Genomic DNA, 11078 nt, shown 5'->3' with positions numbered 1-11078 from the left:
CAGTGACTAAAACGTAGTCATGGTAAATCCTGAAACCAGACAGTAGGGAAATACGCTCTTCATGAAAAGCAGTGTACAATTAAACAGCAAATGGTTTCTGGGTTCAGGGGAAGAGTGAAGAATTATGCCATTGAGCCAACAATGTCATTAACCACAATGCAATATTCTTTTAGTTCTTGGGGGGGGGTGGGGCTTGAAAACTGTAAAAATCTTGTTGTTTATTTTAAAAATTTCTATTTGTGGCTTTATAATGAGTAAAAAAAAACAAAAAACCTCCCAAGAATAGTATAATATCTTTCCCTATTACAACAGTAACTGTGAAAAAACTAGCTAGCTGGCTCGTACCAACAAATATAGGACACAGATTATATCCACAGATTTCCCAAACTGGAAAAGTAACTATTTCTTCAATCATCGCTGTGTTTTTACTAACAAAGAATTTGTTATAAAGTCAAACCAAAGTGTTAGTGTGGGTATATTAGTCGGCATTCAGTCAGGAAACCAGTTTCTGTAATGCAGAAAAGAGGTGATTGATGTAGGAATTGGATCTCAGCCAAATTTGAGTGTTGCAAAGGAGTGAAGGTCTTAAAGGGAATTAAAGCCCTGACACAGAGGAAAAACCAGAGCTTACAGAAAAGCTTCAAATTGCCCATGCATTTGTTTACCAAGATGAGAAAGCAATGAAAAAAACGTGTGGCAAGGTCAAGCACCTTAAATCTGAACCTGTCCCGTTTGTCTGCCATGACTGCAGAGAGTAACACTTCTATTTGCTACATGTCCTATCCCTCTCTCATTAAAACAAGATTTGGAAACAAGTCTCTAGTATCAGACAAAAAGTGAGTGATTAGAGATAATTCAGCAATGTGACATGACTGATCTTTACAGAAGAATCATCCATGCATAATCTTCCATCTTCTACAAATATAATAATCCAGCATCTATTCTTTCTAGAGCATTTTCCATTTATAAATTCCTTTGACTTATCTGATTCATTAGACAATAAAGACTTTAAAGACAATTTGAGCAAACTGATACATCATGTTTATGCATGAAATAGTCAATATTGAAAAGGTCAATTCTCTCAAACACAAGAACAATAGAACATACAGCTGTGGAATTAAAGTTATTTTAACATTTATACATGTAGGCAAGAAAATTGAAGCATAAATAAATCAACTTTGCTAAAAGGAGTCTAGTGCCACCAGATATTAACACATTACCAATGTATGGGCTAATTTTAATTATAGAAAGATATTGATACAAAATAGAAAATAGATTTAAACTAACAGATTAAGGGAACATCAGAGATAAAACAGACCCCTAAACATATGTAAATCTGATATACAATAAGAATGGTGCCACAAAGCAATAAGGAAACACAGGATTGTTTAGCTGATACTATGAAAACTAGTTCACCATATGAAGGAAAATGGAGTTGAGATTTTTCTTTTTGATCACATGCCAACTGAACACTAGTTAGAAACCCAGACTTAAGGATTAGACCATAATCATACATAAGAAAACATGACAGAATTTTTTAATCAAGTTCAAGGAAAATCTTTGGTACAAAAAAAAATGGAAGTGCATTTCCTAAAAGATACAATAAAATAAGGGCACATAGAAAGATTGGGAAGATGTTTGCAACCTTTACAATTGCTTAGGAACTCATGTCTAGATGATATTTAAAACTAAAATAGATGACAAAAAAAAAGACAAGAAGTAATTTAGAAATTTAGAGGAAGCCCCTCTGACTAAAAAGTTAAGATGCTCCAATTTGAATTATTAACCAATTGCTAATGAAAATGAGAACATAAAATCAATGTGTACCCATCAGGATGCTAAAAGCGAGGAACATGATTAGTATCTGATGTTAAAGAGCTATGGATCTGAACACTGGTGTACTGTAAACTGGAACAATGAAGAACTGATCCGGCCAGGCTGGAAAGCAGAACGGCAGTGTTCAGGAAACTCAAACCTTCATGTGCTGCATGACTCACTCATCCCACATTTCTGAATATTTATATCCTTCGAAAGTTCTCTCAAAGATTGAAAAGGGCATATATCCAAGAATGTTCACAGTGACACTGCTTATAGTAATAGAAAAGATTCTCATTATCTATCCTAGAATGAAGGATTTGTTAAATATTGCAATTGTATACCATGGAATTCTGTGTAGTTCTAAAAAACAATCTAAATGCACATACAACAGTGCTAAGGGATTTTAGAAACATTTCCAACATGAGTACATTAAAGTTGGATTTACAGTAAAATATTATTTCTGTAAATTATAAACAAATCAAAGTTATATACCATTATAACACACACATATATCTACCATTGTAAAATACACAAACACACGTTCGTGCATCACTTAATGACAGGGAAACATTTTGAGAAATGTGTTGCTAGGCACTTTTGCCCTGGTGCAAACATCATAGAATGTACTCACATAGACTGAGATGTGTATGCTTGCTGTTCCACAGGACTTTTTGATGCAACCAGGACACATGGCAAGCACAGGATACATGAGGTTGCTGCTATTAAAAAATAATAATTCTCTAAGTAGGAATATTAAAATGAAAGAAGTACATGGCAAATCACACAAACCAGTACGATAATCACCTATCATTATCAACTATTAGGTACTGGATGTAATTGCATGTGCTATGTTTTTATACAATCAACAGTGAAGATCTGTTTATATCATCTTAAGAAATGAGTGATGCATTCTGCCAGCAACATTGTCACGTGGTGATAGAAATTTTTCACTTGTATTTGAATCATATGGAACCAGCATCATACATGCAGGCCATAATTCATCTAGACATCATGCAGATCATGACTATATTCAAGAAAATATAAGTGAGTTAAGGTAACGAGATACATACTGAAGACGATGAGGAACTACAGTCTCTGCCTGATATCCAGTAACGTAAAAAGCAGGAAAAAAAATTCACATGAAACTCTTGGTATTGAGGCCTGCTGGCACATACAGTGACAGAAACATTGGCGATGCAAGGTTAAAGACCAGAACATAGGAACTAAATCTAAGTATATAAATTTCCTCCTATGCTGGTATGATTTACCTATGGAACAAAAACTTTTTTAAAAAAAATTCCACATCTTCAAGATTTAAGGATGTTTTCATCTAGCTACAGTTTTTGTGGTATGACACAAGCGAAGATTTGATAACCCAACTTTATTGAATGAGACCATTAGGATAAGTTCAGCAAAGGTGGTGCACAATGACTACCCATCTCATGCAAATATGATCACCTAATAAGAGATGATACGACAGATACACTTTTTATCCTAACATTTGACAGCGTTTTTAAACTCTTGTGCTGTATCGTACTTCTTAGTCCACAAGGGCTGGCTGCCTGAGAGCTGAATGCTGAAATTAGTCATTTGTATTATGTTAAAGTCATTCCTGTCAATCTCTCCTTAAATACCTGGCAGAGAACAGTTGCATGAAAATGACAGAAATCAGTAGTAAGCTTCCCTTCAAACTTGAATTTGCTTCAATTCCTAGTAAAGAACTGCCACAAAAGCTAAAAGAAATATTGATCAAAGAAATAAAGAAAACCCATTCTATCAACCACTGACCACAAAACACCTGGAAGAAACTATGTTTAGCTCTGTCAGTCAGTTTTTAAGAGTTGGTTCCAAGCAAGGTTAAATGGAGTCTGAGTCTGGAAACCACATCAAATCAAGAACTGGGGGCATTGATATCAGAGAAAAACAATTATAGGCTTTGGGAGGAAATACTCTGGGTTTATCTCTATCAGCATCTCCAAAGATCTCCCGTGTTTATAAATCTCCCAGCTTTTCAGAATGAAAGAGTTGGATTTCACTTTTACAGTATATTGCACAGATTTATGTATTTCATTAGGTGTTAACAGTAAGTGATACCCCGTGGGCTCTTCCTGTTCTGATTTTCAATATTTGTGTGAAAAAGCTTTTAATGTAAAGGGAATGAAGATGCTCTCATTAGTGAAAGCCACATTGAGCTGAATTTACAAATCACCTCTTCTTTTCCTCTGGTTCCAGATGGAAAGAAATAAAAAAGAGTTTGTACCATCATTTGGAATGGTTCTGTTGCTAACTCGACTCTGTTGGACACATATTATGGAGACTTTAACATCTGCACAACTCCAACAACACAGGCTCAGAACGAACCGCCTTTTCTGACAGGCAGTTGATGAAGGTCCCAATCCTAAGTGGTATTTTAAAACAGTGGCTGAAATCAGAAAAATGTACCATGTATTTCCCAAGCTGTCTGCTTTCCCTTATCTTTCAAAAGAGGCACAGGCTGTAGAACACTGAGATTGGAGCCTTGGTGTCTCCTATCAAAAACTTGAAAACAGGAAAGGTGCTGAAATTTGTAAGTGGTTTATTCAAGCAAATGAACCTAAAATGGAGAGATTTGTGCCCATGACAAAACCACAGACACACATAGAAAACCCTGTTTCTGGAATCTGCTCAAGAAGCTTCCTTGAAAAGAATCCTGATTAAAGCCACCATGAGGGATAGAAGCTGCAGAGACATTTTTCACAGCTGGAGCCATAGCAGAGGTGCAGGTGCGGTTCACTTGAAGCTGAAGATGGGACTGGCTGGGCTAGACTGTGGGATCTTGCCTTCTGTACCAAGTCATGGGCAATGCCAAAGTCTCTATTTTTAAGATTTATTTACTTGTATTTTTATCAGAAGGAGTTGGAGAACATGAGAAACAGACAGAATGGGAAAGAGAGATCTTCTATCTGCTGGTTCACAAACTCAAACATCTACAATAGCCAAAGCTATGCCCATCTGAAGCCAGGAGCCTGCTCCAGGTCTCCCTTATGGGTGTAAAGGCCCAAGGACTTGAATCATCCTCCACTGCTTTCCCATGCCATAAGCAGGGAGCTGAATCAGAGGCGGAGTATTCAGGACTCTGAGTGTCCACAAAGGATGCTGGCACTTAAGGCAGAGGCCTTTCACTATGCCACAACACTGACCCCAATGTCAGGCTTTTTATCTGGCATCTCTCAAGATGTCTTCATCTGCTGACAAGGCTGAATATATTCAGTTTGTCAGCTTTTATGGGCAGCCAACCAAGAAAGCAGCTGCTGGTGATTTTATATGTGCCAGGCAACACATTCAGCAAAGGTGGTCTCTCATCATTTTGCTAATGAAACATACTTATTTCTAAAATAGGTAAATATTTTCAAACATAGAAAATGGTAGCCTTTTATTTATCTTTTCACCAGCAAGAAGTAAGACAACAGGTACACAGAAAGAATTCACTGTCTGGATATTCTTCAAGCCAAAAAATTTTGGTCTTCTTTTCCTTGCCTGCATTAATGAAATGGTGTTTTTTTTTTTTCCCAGAGAGGAACCCCCAATGGGATATTTTTGAAAATTGCACAGGAATTGTTTATTGTCATAGTGATAAAGGAACCCTAACAATTTTCATTAGTTGGAAACTTTAATGTGTTGGATTAAATTCACACAAAGTATGTAGCTGCTGAACTTCATAAGATTTATGTATTCATGCCCGGCACAACAGTCTAGAGGCTAGGTCCTCACCTTGCATACACCAGGATCCCATATGGGTGCAGTTCATGTACTGGCTGCCCTGCTTCCGATCCAGCTCCTTGCTTGTGGTCTGAAAGGGCAGTCGAAGATGACCCAAAGCCTTAGGACCCTGAACCCACATGGGAGACCCAGAGGATGCTCCTGGCCCTTGGCTTCGGAGTGACTCAGCCCTGGCCACCGTGGCCATTGGGGGATCGAGTCAGTAGACAGAAGATCTTTCTGTCTCTCCTTCTCTCTGTAGATATGATTTTCCAATAAAAATAAACATTTAAAAATATATGTATTCATTTATGTGAAAGGTAGTGTGATAGGAGAGCCATGTGTTCACTGCCCAAATGCGCAATGGCCAAGGTTAACTCCATTCTGTGGTCCAATCAGAATAACAGCGGCACAAGTTCGTGGGCCATAACCCACTGTTTTCCCAGGTCCATTAAGAAGGGGATGGCTTGGGAGCAGAGGAGCCAGCCCTAGAACCCTGACTTTTCTTTTCTCTTTGGGACATGGGAGTCACAAGCAGCAGCTCAACCCACTACACCACACTGCTGTGTCCCTGCAGTTAACTTCTGAATTCACTATATAGGGCTTTCTGCAGGTGAAAAATGTTAATAAGCAAAGCCAGGAACATAACTGTTTTCACATAAACACAAAACATATCTTGCATAATTTGGTTATACTTTGACATATGCAGAAATTCAACTACCATGAAAACAAAAACAAAGCAAAAAAAATTACTCCCTGGTTTTAAAAGCATTACAATGATTGATCTCTATTTCAGAAAATCATATCATGGACAGTAACTCTCTTCCTGGTATTATTCTGAATGATACTGTTTCTAGATACTAACTTTTTGTTAGGTAAAGATAATGCAGAAATATTCTCCCAGTTTGTGATCTGCCATTTCCTTTATAATTCTTTTATTCTTTTTTTCATTCTCTATTTTCAATAGTTTACATAGTTGAGAGGGATGCACTCCCATGGGAGTTTCAGTTTTTTTTCCTCCTGTGTCCACAGGGAAAGAGGAGAAGGGAGCCATTCCTTGCTCTCAAACCACATCAGCACCCGAGGACAGGGGACAATCATTCAACGATGCCCTAGAGATCCCGATGTGGGGAAGAAAGCCCCGAGAGTATTATTTGGGTGATTCTGATCATTCTGAGAAGTTGTTGGTTTTATGGCTACAAAGTTGCAAAAATCTCTCCCTGGTTCTCTCCCTGGTCTATTGGTTGACAAAGCCCACTTTAGTACAACCACAGACCCGAGGAACATGCTGCTAAGTTGGGCAGGAGAATTGTCCAACCCGTTCTATCCTCTAAAGAGGCATTCACCATCCTCTGCTGGCCTAAATGAGCTGATGTCATGCTTCCCATGAGCACCTGGGCACACTGTCCACTGCACCAGCGTCAGCAACTGAGGAGGCCCAGTCCTGATGAATAACAACACGTCCTGTTAGACAACATGCCTAGCTCCCTGTTGCCAGGGTTTGAGTCCAGCAGTCTAGTTGGGAAATCTCAAGAAATCTCTCCTGAGGAGACCTCAGGTTTGAGTACTGTATGCACCATCCAGTGCAGGGTCAAGTATGTTCTGCCATGTACACCAGTCAAATGCACATACCAATGGATGCAGCTGCCGGTTCAGTTCTGGCCCAGCCCCATACCTCACATGAACTGATGGATACTGCTGCCCAGCCCAGCCCACCACAGACTTGGTCCTCACATATACCAGTGGGTGTCATGACCTAGTCAGGGCAACCCCCAATAGTATTCACAAGACCTACACCCAGCCCCAGGTTTTGCATGTCAGCCTGTGTTGTACCCTAACCCAGCCTGCCTCCCACCCAGCTCTTGTGCAAATCCACAGACGATGCAGCTTATCTCAACCCAACCTGCCCCCAGACCTGGCCCTCACACATGCTGACAGGTTCTGCCACCTTTACTGGGCCACTCCCAGCCATGGTTCTCATGTTCTTCAGCAGAGGCCCAGCCTAGCAGGGCAGTGCCCACAGTTCTGCCAGGCATGCTCCCCTCCCTGATTGTTGTGTATGCCAGGAAGAATTTTACAGTCCAGCCTGACATGATTTGCACCCAGTCCTGGCACTTGGCAGCTGGTGCTGTGGCCTAGCCAAGCTGGGCTGCACCCAGTCTGGTTCTCACGCCTAGCTCAGTCTGTTCTGCCCAAAGTCCCAGCTCTCATGCTTACTCTTAGAAGCAGCAGACCCGTAGGGGAATCCCAGAAGTTGTTCTCCTAGACCCACCTCCAGTCCTGGGTCATTCATGTGTCAGCAGATTCTTCAGTCAAGTCTGAGATGGCCCACTCCCAGTCTTGGCATTCGCCAGCAGGTATTGCAGACTGGCTCAGCCCAACCTGCTCCCAGCCCAGCTCTCTCCAACAGGTGCAGCAGCCTAGCCCAGCCTGGCCCACACCCAGCCCCAGTCCCAGCCTTCATGTGAACTGGTGGTGTTGCAGTCCAACCCTGTCTGGCCTATACCCAGGTCCTAGCTCACATTTGTGTCTGGGTGGGCTGTGGACTGACCCTGCCCAGGATGCCCCCAAATTCAGTTCACATGTATGCCTATAGGTTCTGCAGTCCAACCTGGTCTCTCCCAGCCCTCACTCTCATACCAGCAGAAGCTACAGTCCAGCAAGGGAGTTCCCCAACTTCCCCTACCAGACCTGCTCCCAGTAACAGATCTCACATGTGCTGGTGAATGCTGCTGCCCAGACTGATGTGGCCTGCCCCCCATCCTAGCATTTACTGACAGTACCATGGTCTAGCCGGACTGGCCTGCACCAATTCTGGCTCTCACTGATGGGCGCTACTGCCTAGCCCCGGTTGGCCCACACCCCTGAACCTGCTCTCATGTGACCCCGTGGGTGTTGCAGCCTAGCTCAGCCTGTCCCACACCCATTCTTGCTTCCCAAGTGCCAGCAGGTGCTGGGGCCTAGCCCAATGTGGCTTATCTCCGCATCTAGCCTATATACATGCTGATGGGTGTTACAGTCTTGCTCAGCCTCCATACACAGACCCAACTCTCACCAGTGGGAGGTGCAGCCTAGCAGGGAAGTTCCCAAAGATCCACTACCAGGCCCATCTCCAGGCTGGAGTTTTGCATTTGCAGGCAGGTACTTAAACTCAGGTTGGTATGGCATACACACAGTCTCAGCTTTTGCTAATAAGTCTTGCAGTCTAGCTCACACCCTGTCCTGGCCCTTGTATATGCCAGCAGGTGCTATAACCTAGCCCAGCCCAACCTGTCCATAGGCCCAACACACATAAATGCTGTGGCCTGACCTGACCTGCCCCCAGCCCGACTGTTGTCCTCCCCAGTGGGAGCTGCTCCTAGTAGGGGAGTTTCCCAAATTCCCCTCACAGGCCTACTCCAAGCCTGGATCCCACATGTGCCAGTAGATGCCACAGCCCTGCTTCACATGATCTACCCTCAGTCCTGGCCTTTGCCTGTGTCAGCAAGTGCTGAGCCCTGACTTTGCCCAGCCTCCTCCAAGCCCCAGCTCTGAGTGTTAAGTGGGTTCCTGTCAATTGAGTTCTGTCATCCAGCCTGGCTCAGTTCATCACCACACCCATCTCTCTGGCCCAAACCAGTGGGTGCTGCAGTGCCACAGAGGCAAGCCCACAAGTCCCCTGCAGAATCTGCCCTGATTTGGCTCTCTTATGTTCCTGTTAATGAATGCTGTGGCCCAGCCCCTGCTCTGACACCTGTGAAAAGATACTATGGCCTAGCCCAACAAGCATGTCCCTCAGCCCCAGCTTTTGCATGTGCCAGTGGGTGGCATATGATGCTATTTAGCCCAGCCCTGGACTACTACATGGGCAGGTACCCTGGCTCGATGCAGGCATGCCCTTTGGTTTCCCCTTCTAAACCACTCTGTCTCAGCTCTCCTGTCTATCTGCCCATCAGACACGCCCCCCCAGCCACTCCCACTACAATATGCCCCTAGATCCTCTTCCCTGGACAATCTGCAGCCCACCAGCATGGGGGCTAGAGTGGCATGTCCAACCCAGAGCTCCCCATCATCCGCCTCTTATTTTTAAACAAATAGATATAGATAGATAGATAGATAGATAGATAGATAGATAGATAGATAGATAGACAGACAGACAGACTCTGCTGACATGCTATACTTACCACAAATTTGGCACTAACTAGGTCCAGAATACCCACCAGCTATGGTCTGCTTTTCTTTCCCAGAAGTTTAATGTTTGCCTAGGTACAAAGCAATCTAGGTAGCTGGGGACATTTAATTTTCTTAACTACTCCATTTCAAGAGAAGATTATTTTAATCTCAGTAGAACTAATTTATGATTTTCACATACTCTGTATTCTGCTAAAAAGCATGGCCAGAACAAGGACAGGGCTAGGTGGTCAGCATCACAGTTAAGACCCTGCTTGAGACACATGCATCTAATATCCAGGTACTTGGCTCAGCCTTTGCCTGTAATTCCAATTCTAGCTTCCTAGCAATGCACATTTTGAGACACAGCAAAGGCAGTGACCTAGCAGTAATGCTGTTAGTTTAGGACACCTGCAGAAGCAGAAGATCGTGTGCGGCTCGAGCACACGGGGCCCTGATGCTCTCCCGGCAGACCCAGTTTGAATTGTAGCCTCCTGACTTCAACCCAACCCAACCCACCCCAGCTATTGGAGGCATTTGAGGAATAAACCAGCATGTGCAAGTGTTCACATCTGGATTTTTTGTGTTTAAGGGATTTATTGAGTACATCAAGACCATCAAATTTATTGGCAGAAATCCAAAATTCTTATTTGAAATCCCTGGGATCACTAATCACATTTCTTCTCAAAGCTAGTATTGCTCATGTGCATCTTAAAATTAATCCTGTGCCACAAACTGACTTTCAATCTCTGCCAGGTACTGCCAAAAGTTCATAAAAATATGGAATGAAAATTTCAGTGTGGTACCCTAATATTTGAAATCCATGTCTGTGAAGAGTTTAAAAGGCCATGGATAGTGTATTTTATTGAAAAATGACATACCTTTTTCCTAAGGAATCAATACCTTAGATTCCCACAGTCAGTGCAAATGCATAATTACTCTAAAAAATCCTCATCACTTCTCATTTTTAATGTGTTGAAACAAAAATGATAGGTCCATTATAGTTCATAGATATAATTCTAATATAGGAACATTTTCCTCTTTTGATCCTCTTTTCCTAATATTTCAGATAATGCAATTTATTTGAATTGGAGTCAAAGGTTTATTGCTCCACTAAGTAAAAAATGTGAAAAGACCACAGTTGAGCAATATCATCAAGTGATATAAAAATAATCAAATTAAAAGGCATTTATTTCACTCATAGTATGAATTTTAAAAATAATCACTGAGCACTCAAATTATAGGAGTATGGCGTTCTTAACCACCAATTTGACAAAGGCATAAAGCAAATTTTAACAAAACTGTATTTCCAGTAGTATGGATACTTACTCATACCTCTTTTTTACTTTTGTTATCCTGATTTTTTTTTTTTT

Source organism: Ochotona curzoniae, unplaced genomic scaffold (genome assembly GCF_017591425.1).
Source record: "Ochotona curzoniae isolate NIBS_2020 unplaced genomic scaffold, NIBS_Ocur_1.0 scaffold_4763, whole genome shotgun sequence".
Classification (NCBI taxonomy): Eukaryota; Metazoa; Chordata; class Mammalia; order Lagomorpha; family Ochotonidae; genus Ochotona; species Ochotona curzoniae.
This window is presented reverse-complemented; position numbering follows the sequence as displayed.